Source organism: Ptychodera flava, chromosome 17 (assembly GCF_041260155.1).
Source record: "Ptychodera flava strain L36383 chromosome 17, AS_Pfla_20210202, whole genome shotgun sequence".
NCBI classification, from domain to species: Eukaryota; Metazoa; Hemichordata; class Enteropneusta; family Ptychoderidae; genus Ptychodera; species Ptychodera flava.
In genome coordinates, this window is record NC_091944.1 from 34,270,651 (window position 1) to 34,285,832 (window position 15,182).

Here is a 15,182-nt window from a genome sequence, read left to right on the forward strand (position 1 = left end):
CGGTTACTCTATTTTTTACATCCATGGTTACTCTACCCATGGAGTTCCTACCTCCATGCTCTACCCCAACGTGCATGGGGATACATTAAAGATGGTCTTTGCTTAGATTTCTTGTTTTCGAAAACTGATACTATATACCACTGATCTAATTTAGGAATACAACCTATTGCTGTAATGTTTACCGTTGAAGATCAAAACGGCGGCTACTGTCTTGCAGTACCGACACTGATAGTTGCAAAGGCGCCTGATATATTCATGAAAGCAATAATACATTACATTTTGTGCAACAACTTCTCTAAGGCTCAATGTGTTCAACTTGAACTGCGAAATATCAAAGACTTTTCCATCATCATACCGTATGGTTGGAATAGTGGAATCAAATGTAAGCATTAATTTGTCAAAATTGGTTAAATTGTAAATGATCAAGGGTGGAGGTGGGCTGAACCATCGTGGCGCAGTGGTAGAGTCCAAGCCTTTGGAACCATAGTCACTAGAAGTCAGGCCGAATAGAGTTCAATACCCGCACAGGCCCACCTTGATGCAGAGACACTTGGCGCACCTCTAATTGCACAAGCACGGTCCCTCCACAGGGGGAGGGACTGTGGCACAAGCTACCAAAGACAGAGCACAGTCCCTCCACCAAAGGACCGTGGACAGAGCAAGGCGCGAAGACCAGGCCCGAATACGGCCCCGAGTCTGCAAAGTAGTCTTTTATTAAAATGGAGACAGTGTTTTCCATGGTTGGTATAGTGTATTTTTTCTTTAAAGATATAACTTTAATAAAAACTTTTGCTTTTATTTCTTTGGAGGTAGTAAATTATAATATATACTTTGTTCTGCTTTCATGACCCATTATCATTATCACTTTGAAAATGTGATGGAAAAAATGTGTGCAAAAGTTGGAAAAAGCCAGGAAAACTCTTTCCATGTAGGATATCCCTATCTAGGCTAGGTATTGATTAAGCAAGAAAGAACTGTTACTGTATTACTGACATCAGAGACATTTTTTTCAAAAAAGCAACATTTGAAAATATGACCAAAAATATACCAACATCACTGTTGTGTAAATCAAAGTCTTGACATGTGAAAAATAAGTCTACTTCTGTGACTTCAACAGGACTGTCTGTACATAATTGCCGTGCCTGTTAACTGAACTAAAAGCGAGATATGTGGAGAGTGAAAACATTTCATGATACCAGATATTAGGGCTACAGTTCAATTTGTTAAAAGTCTCTGCGATAGTGTAGTCCTGGCATGCAGTGAAACAGAAGTGTGACACGGTGATATATTCAATTACATCATATGCCACCATCAGTTCGTATAGAACTTGAAGATGAATTCCAACCTATGATTAGGTTGGCCCTGTTACCATGTCCTAATATCTATCTAACAGTAGTAACAAAAATGAATAAAGATAGAAACATCAAAGTAAGACTAAATTAAGCTTCATTAAACCAAGGTAAGTTTACTTCAAGTTGAGATCGATGCGGTCGTTGAAAGTAATGCTTGAGTCAAGGACGATGTTAAAATTCCTTGTAAGTTAAGCGTCTAATTTTCGTTGTCATTTCCACGCCGCCCTGGAAGATATCCTATAAGCATTGCTGTAAGGCCAACGCCTAAACCGGAAATAGGCTCATTTGGCGTCAAGACACCAAGGCGAGCCTGTAGACCAGTACGCGCGCACCCGGAGTATGTCATGTGGTTGCAAGCCTGTCACACGAGTACCAGTAGGACGTACGCCCTCTATGGTCACCTCTCTCGTCCGAACATGTTATGCAGAGTTGCATTGAACTTACATAACAAGTATTACTGGTGAGACATCGCGTGTTTAGCCTGAAAAATGTCAATAATTTTTCTGTTTTGGTAGAGCAATGGGGTGTGAATTTATTAGAATCTTTTTTTCTCTGATGGTGAAACAAGACGAACAAGAGTGACACAGGATCATGTTTTTACTTTCCAAGATTTTATTCATTTCAACAATTCAAGATTACAACAAGTAACAACACAATTTTACATAATCAAACTTTCTAAGGTTAACAAAGGATGAAGAGTGAATAAAATTTACGTTTTCCCGTGGTAAAAATCTTACTTAGGGAGTCGTCATTATTACGACCTTGGGGGAAGTCTGGGGAATTTCATGGTATTCTGAAATTTCGAGTAAACCCCCTGCCAACCCCAATGCATTTGAGTAACCCAGTCTCTAACAGAAATTTTGACCGATCCCTCCCTCCCCCCCCCCCCCCCCTTAGACCAGTTGAATACAAAGACATGTATTTTTAACATTTACAAAACTACAGCAATAGTACAGACCTTTCATATCCTGCTAGAATATCATCGGTTACCTCATGACAGTTGAAAAAGATGAAACCGGCAAAAGGAAATTCAAAGTCACAATAAAATGTAGATACAAAAGCTCATGCTGTGACCACTATCCAACCATATAATATTGTTTACCATACAGTATTGTTTACTTTGGATGGGTATCATGACAAGGTTTTCACTAAGATATCTGACAGGGCAGAATCTGAAAGCACAGGAGAACAGTCAGGAGGCGGGGGGGGGGGGGGGGGGGGGGGTGTCAGGAGTTGTACCCTCTCGTGTTGAAAATTTGAGAGATTGATGGGTGCAATAATGCAGTCTGGTGCAATATGAGAGATGTTATCAATTTGTGTAAAACTGTTAGAACACCCCACAGGGGAAAAGTGTGAGAGGCGTGTCCCCTCTGCCACGTCGGAAATTTTGAGAAATTAATGAGTTCAATGATGCAGTCTGGTGCAATATTAGGTGTTTTCTATTTGTTTTTACTAAGTAAAACTGTTAGAACACCCCAGGGGGAGAGGAAGTGACAGGGGGCCGCATTAAGAATTTTGAGAAATTGATGAAATGGTGCAATCTGAAAGGTATTTCAATTCATTTTGTACCAAAAATTGAGCAACCCCTTCTTTCTCTCCAATTTTGAGCAACCCCCTTGTAGCTTTCAATTTTTTGAGTGACTACCCTCACATTCCTCTGACCCCCCAGGCCCTAATGTTAAATTACTCTAAAAGACCCATAAAAATATTCTTGATGGCCTTAGAACTAAATTTGTGAACAACATGTATAGTAAAAGTGGTCAATTTTGATGCAGTCTTGCTGATGCATTTTTATGGGGCTTGAACTCACAATATCTACAATACTAATTCGCCTAGCTTAGCAGTTTTCATAAAAACCCCTACAAATAGGCGTTTCAACTAGCAGCAGCCTGGTGGCTCATGTAGCTGTACTGTGATAATATTCAAGAGAATCCATAGGATAGCTAGGTGTGTGCCTCAATCAGGCAAAACAACAATTAGCAATAATAGCAATAATAATAAATATCAATTTCTGCAAGTCATTTAAAAATATACCACCAAGGGCACAGTATTGCTCCTATCTGACAAACAAAGAGAGGTATTCCTATTTCCACTTATTCACTCAAAATGCGATTGTGTTTGCAAAGAGTTTGAACTTTCAATTTTCATAGGCAGAATTCCGTTTTAACAGCCACTTTTCAATTTTGTAGATCAACAGTAAAAATTTGATGGTCCTTTGCTTGAAATGTTAAGATTTACTCAGAGTTAAGTTATACACAGATGAGCCAAGAATACAATGTGCAATATACACACCAGATAAACTGGTGAGAAGGAAACTTACAACAGCTCAATTAACTTTAAAATGTTGGACGTCAGAGAAAACTTGAAAGATTTCAATAACTTCCTTGTTGTACGAGTAGTATGTGTAACATTAAATGTGAAAACTTCTTGGTTTCAGATAAAAATGTGCAACTATATTTTGACAATTACTGCAAGCAAAATATATTGTAAGTCAACATTGTCTACTGCAAGTTCAAAGTTGTAATCAAAAGCAGGCAACCACTGGTAATTGGTCGATGATAACTGATAAATTCGAACCTTGGAAGGAGTAAATATATGCAGTGTACTGATCAAAAAACAATATGGTGTCAGAGGGATAGGTCGTCAACATTAATATCGTTTTTATTCTGTTTGTGTGGTGAAGTGACCTGATATTATCATTCATCACTCATCTTATTCAATCTACACATGATTTCACTCGGCGCCTTCATCTTTGTGAAGATTTACTTAATTAAGTGATACCATGACAGATTTTTTTGTTTATGTAACAAAATGATTGGAACTGATACAAATAAACTGGAGTCTGTTTTAATGGTATGGTGCATCTTGCCATATGCCTTCTTGTGGATTGAAATCCCTCATCAGTGTATGGGGTTTCCTCCATGAAATATTTGCTAAAGTTGATCAACTACATAAAACATAGCCTCACAACTTTTTTCTAGATCATATTTCACTACAAATTGGCACCAAATAAAACTACATTATTTTCAGTGTCTTCAAAATTGATTTACAAGGTATTCAGGGTTGGAATAGGTCATTCAAGCTTGCAGACTAATATATTGGCTCCAAAAATAAAAAATCATGGGTTCCCCCAGTTTGAAAAATGATTTGGCTCAGGTACTCTCCAGGGATTTTTATAAGAAAATGCAAAGCTATCAGATAAACACCAATTAGACAAAAGCACTTTTTGACCAAAATTGACAAAAATTGCTCCAAAAATACAAAATTTTGCATTTTCTCACTGTATAAAAATATCTGACTTAAGTCATCCTAAGGACCTGTATACTGAATATCAAAAAGTCTGATGAGACGTTTTGAAGAAAAAAATAGATCTACAATGACAAAAATAATCTCAAAAATACAAAGTTGCATATCTTGGCACGATTTTACAAAATTGTATTGCTGTCATCCTAAGGGACATGTATAATCAATATTAATGTGTCTGACCAGAACTTTTGAATGATATTTTTGGTTAAATATGACAATAATTGCCTTAAAATTTAAGTTTTAAAATATTTCATAACAATATGGACAAATGTCAATAAGATTATCCCTGCAGAACAGTATATTTAGATTTCTGTGGCAATACTAGAGTTTATTTGCTTCTTCAAGCATAACCATTCTTTTCCTTGACATAAGGTAAACTTCAGCCTCCTCCAACAACACAATTGTGATGTAGTCTACAACAAACCTGAGTGAGAAAAATAGAAATATAGATATACTATTAATACATTTTTGTATATTTCTTTCACCCATGAAACCTTTGGTAGATAATGTCATAAAATGTATGATATCATGATAGGGCTAGCCCATAAACTTGTGCACAGTAACATTGGAAATGTAATTCAATAGAATGTAATAGTTCAATAATTATATGAGTTCTGTGCAATAAAAATATTTGTTAAAGTACTCTTATTTAGCACTGGTGTTGATGACATCCACTGCTTATGCATGTGGCTCCTTGTTGAGTCTGATTACCCAGTATACTGTGCACCAGGATGCTTAAAACAAGTCCTTACGGCTGTTTTCTAATACCAGTGCAATCACACATACAAATGCTATGCTGACAAGCTAAATATTGATTTTTTAGCAATCTGTTTGTTGTAAAATAACAACTTACAGTGGACAAATATAAATAATGAAAGAAATATCGAAAGTAAGCATTACAGGCCCTCTAAATTTTTGAGAGTTGTAATATAATAACTTACACAATTATCCCAAAACCATTCACATGATACAGCTCAAGTTGTAACTACAAAATGGTACACCAATGTGAGAAGCAACATATGAACATAATACCCTACTTACATTGACGTTTCTTTCACATTCCTCTTCCAAAACAAACTTCTTACCATCTGTTGTTAAGGCAGTGTCATAGCATTCAAAGATACTGTCAAAACAAACAAATATCCATTATTACATCAGAATGAATAGACACTGTTCACAGACGTTTCATATTAAAAATTAGTCTTTTTTTAATACTCTCTGTTTTCAACAGACATGCCATAAACCTTCAAAAGACATGCCACAGTTTGTTTTACTTTGCATATAAAAAATGATATCAGTCTTGCAATGGTTATATACAAGTGGAGCTGACAACAGTTGCCCTAAATGGGCAGTGACACATATGATTTGAATAAAATATCAATTTTAACATGGTCGTCATTTCCTTCTTTTGGCAGGTTACATCTGAACATATTTTACAGTACATGATCCTCATACAAATTAAAGTGCCTCTTATTCAAAATGTAAGAACTTTATTGCCAATCAAAAAAGTTTTGTTTAACAAAATTAAAAAAAAATAATGTGAAAATTTAAGAAAGTTTGACCAAGTCAGTATGGAGTTAAATTGTTTGGAAATCTTGAAATTGGAAGAATAGTGAAGCCAGGAAATTGGGTGATTTGCAAACATTTGCAAAAATTAACACTTCTTTATCAAGCAACCTACGACTGCTTGACAACCTTGAAGATGAACCCAAATAATAATATTTTAATCTTGGGTTAAATGTCATTAAATAAATGAAAGTCTACTAAAAAGTGATTTTGGTGCAAAATACCCTGTGTGGGTGCAGCGCCCCTTAATTAGCAAGTTTATACCACTGCAAAGTCTCTGTGCAACCAGGTGACACATTCCGACTCAGAATGATCTAACAGCAGATTCCTGCATAAAATTTTGATTTGAAAACTTGAATCACTTTTTAATAGCATAAAAAGAGCAAAACCAAGGAGAAACTTTGATGACAAAGCCTTATAAGGGAAAAAGAGATGTACCACATGACTCCGTGCAACCAGGTGACACATTGTGACTCAGCATACTCCTAAAGCAGACAATTGCATAAAATTTTGATTTTGAATCACTTTGTAATAGTATAAAAAGAGCAAAACAAATGAGAAAACATAGAAGTCAAAGCCTTAGCACAGTAAGAGAGATGCACCAGAGTCTCTGTGCAACCACGTGACACATTGTGACTCAGCATGTTCGAAACGCAGATCCTGCATAAAATTTTGATAAGACAAGTTAAATCAGTTAGTGATACCATACAAAGATGAAAACAATGAGAAAAGATGTCACAGCCTTAGAACAGTAAGAGAGATGCACCGGAGTCTCCATGCAACCAGGTTACACATTGTGACTCAGCATGTTCAAAACGTGCAACCAGGTGACACACTGTGACGCAGCATGCTCGAAATGCAGATCCTGCAAAAAAATTTAATTAGACAAGTTAAATCAGTTAAAGATAGCATAGAAAGATTAAAACCAATGAGAAAACTTAGCAGTCACAGCCTTGTTATTGTACGAGAGATGCACCGGAGTGTCCGTGCAACCAGGTGACACATTGTGACTCAGCAAACTCCAAATGCAGATTCTGCAAAAATATTTGATTAGACAACTTAAATCAGTTGGCGATAGCATAGAAAGATGAAAACCAATGAGAAAACTTAGCAGTCACAGCCTTAGCACAGTAAGAGAGATGCACCAGTCTGTCCGTGCAACCAGGTGACACATGGTGACTCAGCATACTAAAAATGCAGTTCCTGCAAAAAATTTAGATTAGACAACTTAAATCAGTTGGCGATAGCATAGAAAGATGAAAACCACTGGGAAAACTTAGAAGTCACAGTCATAGCACACTAAGAGAGATGCGCCAGAGTGTCCGTGCAACCAGGTGACACATGGTGACTCAGCATACTAAAAATGCAATTCCTGCAAAAAATTTAGATTAGACAACTTAAATCAGTTGGCGATAGCATAAAAAGATGAAAACCAATGAGAAAACTTAGCAGTCACAGCCTTAGCACAGTAAGAGAGATACACCAGAGTGTCCATGCAACCAGGTGACACATGGTGACTCAGCATACTAAAAATGCAGTTCCTGCAAAAATTTAGATTAGACAACTTAAATCAGTTGGCGATAGCATAAAAAGATGAAAACCAATGAGAAAACTTAGCAGTCACAGCCTTAGCACAGTAAGAGAGATGCACCAGAGTGTCCGTGCAACCAGGTGACACATGGTGACTCAGCATACTCCAAATGCAGATTCTGCAAAAAAATTTGATTAGACAACCTAAATCAGTTGGCAATAGCATAGAAAGATGAAAACCACTGGGAAACTTAGAAGTCACAGCCTTAGCACAGTAAGAGAGATGCACCAGAGTGTCCGTGCAACCAGGTGACACATGGTGACTCAGCATACTCCAAATGCAGATTCTGCAAAAAAATTTGATTAGACAACTTAATCAGTTGGCAATAGCATAGAAAGATGAAAACCACTGGGAAAACTTAGAAGTCACAGCCATAGCACACTAAGAGAGATGCGCCAGAGTGTCCATGCAACAAGGTGACACATTGTGACTCAGCATACTCAAAATGCAGTTCCTGCAAAAAATTTAGATTAGACAACTTAAATCAATTAGTGATAGCATAAAAAGATGAAAACCAATGAGAAAACTTAGCAGTCACAGCCTTAGCACAGTAAGAGAGATGCACCAGAGTGTCCGTGCAACCAGGTGACACATTGTGACTCAGCATACTCCAAATGCAGATTCTGCAAAAATATTTGATTAGACAACTTAAATCAGTTGGCGATAGCATAGAAAGATGAAAAACCACTGGGAAAACTTAGAAGTCACAGCCATAGCACACTAAGAGAGATGCGCCGGAGTGTCCATGCAACCAGGTTTATAATGCTTTGAGCATTTTCGACCGTTGTTACTGAAGCAGTGCCATGAATACAAAAGCAAGCACAGTAGCTTTGTACGGCTTTGGACCATAACAATCAAACACTAAAGTGCTGAATCTGTCGAGGTCGATCATGATGACTGATGTATATAGACACAGTCAGAGGCGGACTGTCATGTAGACCTGGTTTCGTCTGACCTCTGAATTTTAAAACCGCCTGCATGCTAACACCAGAGATATATGAGAAATCGTATCCTTGTGTTACAAGCCTACGATCAAGAATCGAACAGACTACTATACTTGTACTCACTTGCTTCGAAATGGCACAAATGAAAACGTGCTTTGACAACCAGAGCTAGCACAAGGTATCAAGAATGCAAGGAATTACCCATGCTTGGACTTTCAACTCTGATCTTTGACATCGAAACATAACCAAATATGGGTGTGTCATAGCCAACAACCACATGACATATTTACAACCAGATGACAGGACTCCCAAACGCGCGTACTCCCTCTATCACGCGAGCGGATCGGCTTCGCTCATCCAATCTTGCCGCATATGGCAAGCAATAGCGATAATGACGAATGCCTTATTTCCAAAAATCAGTAAATGACATGCTTTATCCATCCCCACTTCAGTGAGACACGTTCCCTAGTCAGTAAATGACAATGCGGCCGGGGTACCCCAGGCCTCCCACAAGTATCAGATTGTTGTAGCGAATTCGAAGCAAGCAGCTTTTCTCACAGAAACAAGTTGCATAATGTACTCAGTAAAACGTTGTCAGGTACATGTAACATGAAAAGTGACTGAGGTCGAAGTGACTAAAGGCACCGGCATTGATCTGACCACAAACAACGACAAGAGGGTGTGAATTACTTGGGTCGAAACGGACAGGGGTCGAGGTGACCTGCTGCCCCGGCCCCCAGCTATACGCCTAGCGGCCCGGCTATGTTTACATATAAGGCGTCCACATTTAAGAAAATCGCTAAAAGTAGGCAGAAAGAAAGCCCCATTACGTGAAAACGCTTGGGGTCGATAGGGGTCGGCTGACAGTTTGACACATTTCGTACCATTAAGAGTCGAATGATACTACATTGACTGGGTTGACCATACGACTTTCATCAAAAAACGTCCGGGGAAAAGTGAATACATTGGATGTTTGACCAAACTTTACAAAGCATCAATTTTTCGATCAAAAAATTCATGCGTAGAACTAATGAAAATTCGTAAAAAAATACCACTATCTTGTACATCAGGCAATAAAATGTTGTAGGCGTGAAAATGAGTTTACTAGAAAATACATAGTGACTCTTAAAATAAGTTTGAAAATTTAGCGTATTTACCGCGGTATCGCTAGATGGCCGTCATTTTTGAAGCGAAGATGAAGTGGTGGATTCTGGGATATCTTCCAGGGCGGCGTGGTCATTTCCTCCCTGATCCCCTTCATTAATTTGTCCTACCGATCACCGGTGCGGGGGCATATAGCCTTGACCAAATAACTCGTTAGCAGCTCTTATGATATGCTAACGAGATATTTGGTCAGGGCGATAAGCCCTCGCGTTAATGAAGGGGAACAGGAAGGATATAAACTGTTTTCTTTGAAATACTATGACGAGTTAGCGATGGTAAAGTAATAGGTACACATGTGACGCAGGTAAGGCTTATATAATGAAAAAAGGTCAAATACACTACATTTATTGATCGTATTCATGACTTCTAGACGAATAATGCCTGCAGTACCCCGTGGTCTATGTGAGTGTTTTGCTTACGCCGATGGCGTACGTAAGGGAATCATACACAGGTAAACTTAGTGAACAGTTTGACTTTTGACCATATGTTGATCATTTATGTAAGGGTATGGAGGTCGTACATCCATGGTACACTGTACTAGCTCCATGGGTAGCTCAAACCACATCCATGCTCAAACCTTATTACATATCTTACACCGCAAACTTGATAGACTTGGGATTGGTCCCATTGCATTTCTTAGATGTAAGTGTAACCTTTCTGAAAGAACATAGTGCAACTAAATATTCTTGTTAAAAGTGTTTGCACTGTGACCAAAAGGTGATAAACTTCGCCTTCCTCGGTCAGTCTGCACAATTCAGCGTCCGACAGCGTGAATGACGCCTCCAACGACGTGTAAAAATTGACGCCATTTGTCAGCCGTCGCAAGTAACGCTTTGATAGGCAGGAACGATATCCATGAGACGTGTAGTGCATTTACACTACAACAACATGTATAAAATAAAAGTAACATTGGCGATCGTAATACGTTGTTTCAAAATATTATTTTTACAAAATATTATTCACTGCGATATTTTTCCATGGATGAACCTACTATACCAGTAGGTTCATACTTTAGATTAAAACTTGCAGACCTGACATCAGAACAGTAACTGAACACTTTTGATTTTGATCAGGGTATATCAAAAAAACGTAAGTCAACTTCTCATTTGCAATCAATTTCAAAACTGTATGATGATATTATTGAAGCTTTGAAGGATGCTGGTTTGCAAAGCATTCCTTCTAATATCCAGTGTAATAATGGGACTAAATCAATTCCAGGTTGGAATCAACATGTTAAAGATTATCATGCCATTGCTCGTGATGCTTTCCTGTTGTGGCGGGACTCTAGCAGTCCCAGACAAGGTCCGATTTTTGATCTCATGAGGACATCACGTGCTAAGTTTAAGTATGTTTTTAAGATGTGTAAAAATAGTGAGTCTCAAATGAGAGCTAACGCCTTAGCGGACAACCTCTGTAACAAAAATGACAAGCAGTTTTGGAAGCGTGTTAACAGTAAAAAGAAGTCACCTTTATCATCAACCATTGATGGCTGTAATGGGCAACATGACATTGCAAACTTGTGACGTGACCATTTTGCTCGTCTGCTTTCCTCTGTCACTAACAACAGTAATGAGTGTTTTGTGAAAGATATTATTTTGATTCTTTCATTCGATGAGGATATGATTGTCATTCAAACTGCCATTAGAAATTCCATTGCAAAATTGGCCAGTGGTAAATCTGCTGGTCCAGATGACATTACAGCTGAGCATCTAAAGTTTGTGCATTCACGCCTGCATGTTCTTCTCTCAGTGATGTTTACTGCATATTCATGGTTATATATTGCATGGACACCACCTTGGTTCCACTTGTAAAGAATAAAAATGGTGATGTTACTAATTCTGGGAATTATCTCCCCATTGCTATTGCCACTGCCATTTCTAAGATGTATGAATTATTCATTCTTGATAAGTGTGATAGTCTACTGTACACAAGTGATCATCAATTTGGTTTTAAAGAAAGTCACTCGACTGATATGTGTGTTTTTATTAAAAGAAATAATTGATTTTTATAAGCGTCACAATACCCCTGTTTTCTTTGTTTTCTTGATGAGACAAAAGCCTTCGATAAAGTGAATCACTGGACACTATTTCGTAAATTGATTGATAGAGGTTTGGGTTATCGATCTGCGCATAATGAGATCTGCATAATGATCTGCGCTCCCATTCTCCACTGTCTATCTTTCTACACTATAGGAAAAAATTGCGAGACTGGAGCGAGAAAGTGACGCTTTCTCGCAATTGGTGAGAATCTCTTGTCATTCTCACTGCAGTGAGAAATGCACTCCTTTGTGAGAATGGAAATTCACACCAAGCACTGTGAGAATGGTGATTTTCATGGTAAGAATGAATTCACCGGTGAGAATCAACCAGATTCTTTGTTCAGTGGTAAGCAGGGCTCGACATTAACTTTTTGCCTGGTAGTCCCATTTGGCTACCATTTTCTGAAGTTGGTAGCCCAATGAAAAGGTCTGGTAGCCCCTGCATGAATGAAGAGGGGTTTTTTTTGTAAAGGGTATTTTTTATTTATATCTAGACAATGAAAAATTATTTTGCATGATTCTCTCCCGGAAGTGACTATTCTAGTCATTTGACATCAATACCTGCAGATCATAGCCTTAGGAGAACGGTATAGCAATAGCGTGTGTAGTGGACAACGGTGACGCCTCAAAGTTTGACAACCTATTCACACATACGCAGACTCAGCTCATATGCAAAGTTTGATGTTCGCCATGACAACGACTTTTCACTCAGCACGTGTAAACAGAACATGGCTAAAAATAGATTGGCTATGAATTTCAGGATGACAACTCGGTACAGTCATGTTCCAAATACTTTCGTGGCTATTTTGGCAATTTTGTATATATTTCTCCACGATAGTACACTATCATGGGATGATCTCGTACACTTCGGAAAGCGTAATTTATGGATGGCCCGATAGCTTTTTCTTTGCAGTTTGAATAATTTTGTGTTCAATTGTGATTGTTGCATTGTGATTAAATAACTATGAAAATGAATTTTCATTGGCCATCATTTCCCGAGCCTGTCATCCTGGTACATCAGTTTAGATAATGATATTTTATTGAAAGTTTGTCGCAAAAAACTCGACTGCACTGTCGCCTCTCAATTTGCATAATAAAGTCATTGTATGGCCTTTTTATGTCCGTAACTGGGTTGACTGTATGAGCGTCGGTCATCTCACAGCGATCAACATTTCGTCCACTAAGTAATTTCATGTCCCGGGCTTTGGTAGTCCGTGTGGGCTACCATTTCATGGGTTTTGGTAGCCCCAGGGAAAAGTTGGTAGTCTGTGGACGCGGGACTACCGCTAATTTCGAGCCCTGCACTTGAACAAGAACGAATGATACGAGGATTTTGTTATGTAATATATTTGTCACTGATGGGAGTTTACTGTGTGTGTATCATTTGTTCCAACCCTATGTTGGGACCTTTACGCATACTGAAATAAAATAAGCCTCAAACTCCACGACTCAGCTCACATGAACGAGTTTGTATGTTTACTCTGCGAGAGTTGCCGGAGAGAGTCTGTCCGACAGTATTTAAATATCCCCAAATGTAATTTAATCACAGACACCAACTCGAAGAAGAGAATCACTATAGGTCGCTCCACAAACTTCACTGAGAAAAACGACTGCCTAAACATCCAGTAATACATGTATCTCTTACTTCAAGTGCTAGACAAAATCAAGCTAGCTATAGACCATATGGGGCTGTGTAGACACTGTTTACACCATAAATAGTCATAAATTGTCAATACAAGTGAATTTCTAGACGTCAACCCAGCAATATACGGCAGCGGAGGAAGCTCATCAAACCCTGTATCACTCAATTTCAAAACAAGTTTTTCTAGCTTTCATATCCATTTTAATATTGAACAGCTTTTCCATTATGATTATAAATTTATTTGTCCTTTCATGACATGGCGATATTGTTCTGAATTTCTTCTTTTTTTTTCTTTTTTTTTTTTGCTTTCTAAACTAAAATCATCGTTTTAACTTTGACTTTTGTTTTGACTTTTATATTCACTCCCGGTTTAATTTTTTTTTTTATTTCGATTTCGATTTTCATTTTTTTAATTGTAAATTCTTTTGATTTTTATTTTAATGTTGACTTTCAAAACTTAAATCATTTTCGTTTTTGGTATTCATTTTGATTATCGTTTCACTTTTAAACCGAAAATTCATCGCCAATTTGATTTTCTTTGATTTTAACTTTTGCTTGCGTTTTGAATTTATTTTTGAAATCAAATTTGCTGGGAATATTTTCCCGAAAATCCTCAAGACCCCCCCCCCCCTCCAACCAGGATAGCAAATGGTCCGCCCCTAAGTTACGATGATGCACTGTCCCTGCGAAACCAGTTGGCACTATCAGTTCGTGTACATTCTAAACAAGAAACTATGACTATGGCGAGCATCCGATTTAGCTGTGCAGGGCTGTGTGTTGGTCGGTAATACACATACCAGCCATGTAGCATTAGCATCCGAACCACTACCTTTAGCGAAAGTTCAAGAGCGTAGCTTAAAGCTCGCCAATACTTACACACTCAGGGCCGGATTAACGGTAGTCCTACATAGCGGGACAACCGAACCTTGCTTTTAAGCGAGCGAGAAAAAACAAACAAACAAGCAAACAAGCAACCATGAATAAACAAACAAACAACAAACAAAAATTAAACAAACACTCAAACAAGCATACAAATACATAAAGAAATGATAAACAAAGGGACACCCCCATCTAAAAACCAGTGCAATAATACCCGACTATAAGCCTGGAAGTCGGGTATTATTCATCCTAATTAAAATCTTTTGCCATCTTGTAAGCTGTTTACAATGTATGCGATTAGAGATAGCGATAAGTGATTGTGTAGGGCAAAGCTCGATGCCTCAAAAACTTTACTCCTACAGACAATCATTTGCCCATGAAGTTGTTGACTCAGTGTTATGTAATATCTGATATAACTACTTAAGATTGCATATTATCAGTGCAGAAAGGGGGCTAAAATGCAACTGTCCCGTTATGCTGCCGTCGCATGTTGAATATGCATATATATATTATATATATATATATATATATATATATATATATATATATATATATATATATATATATATATATATATATTATATGTGATATGTGTGTGTGTATGTATATATATATATATATATATATATATGCATGTGTGTATACATTTGTTTATTTGTTTGTTTGGTTGTATTTATTCAACGTTCTATTATATTGTATG

The 15,182-nt window shown here is 37.8% G+C and overlaps 1 long non-coding RNA gene across 1 annotated transcript; it reads right to left on the reverse strand.

Moving 5' to 3' along the window:
* Positions 1-1,946: 1,946 nt before the first annotated feature.
* LOC139116132 (uncharacterized) lies at positions 1,947-9,099 on the reverse strand. Its single transcript, XR_011548248.1, has 3 exons — positions 8,883-9,099; positions 5,700-5,781; positions 1,947-5,082 (listed from the first exon to the last, which is right to left on the reverse strand). It is a non-coding gene; the product is annotated as an uncharacterized lncRNA (long non-coding RNA).
* Between the last annotated feature and the right edge of the window lie 6,083 nt (positions 9,100-15,182).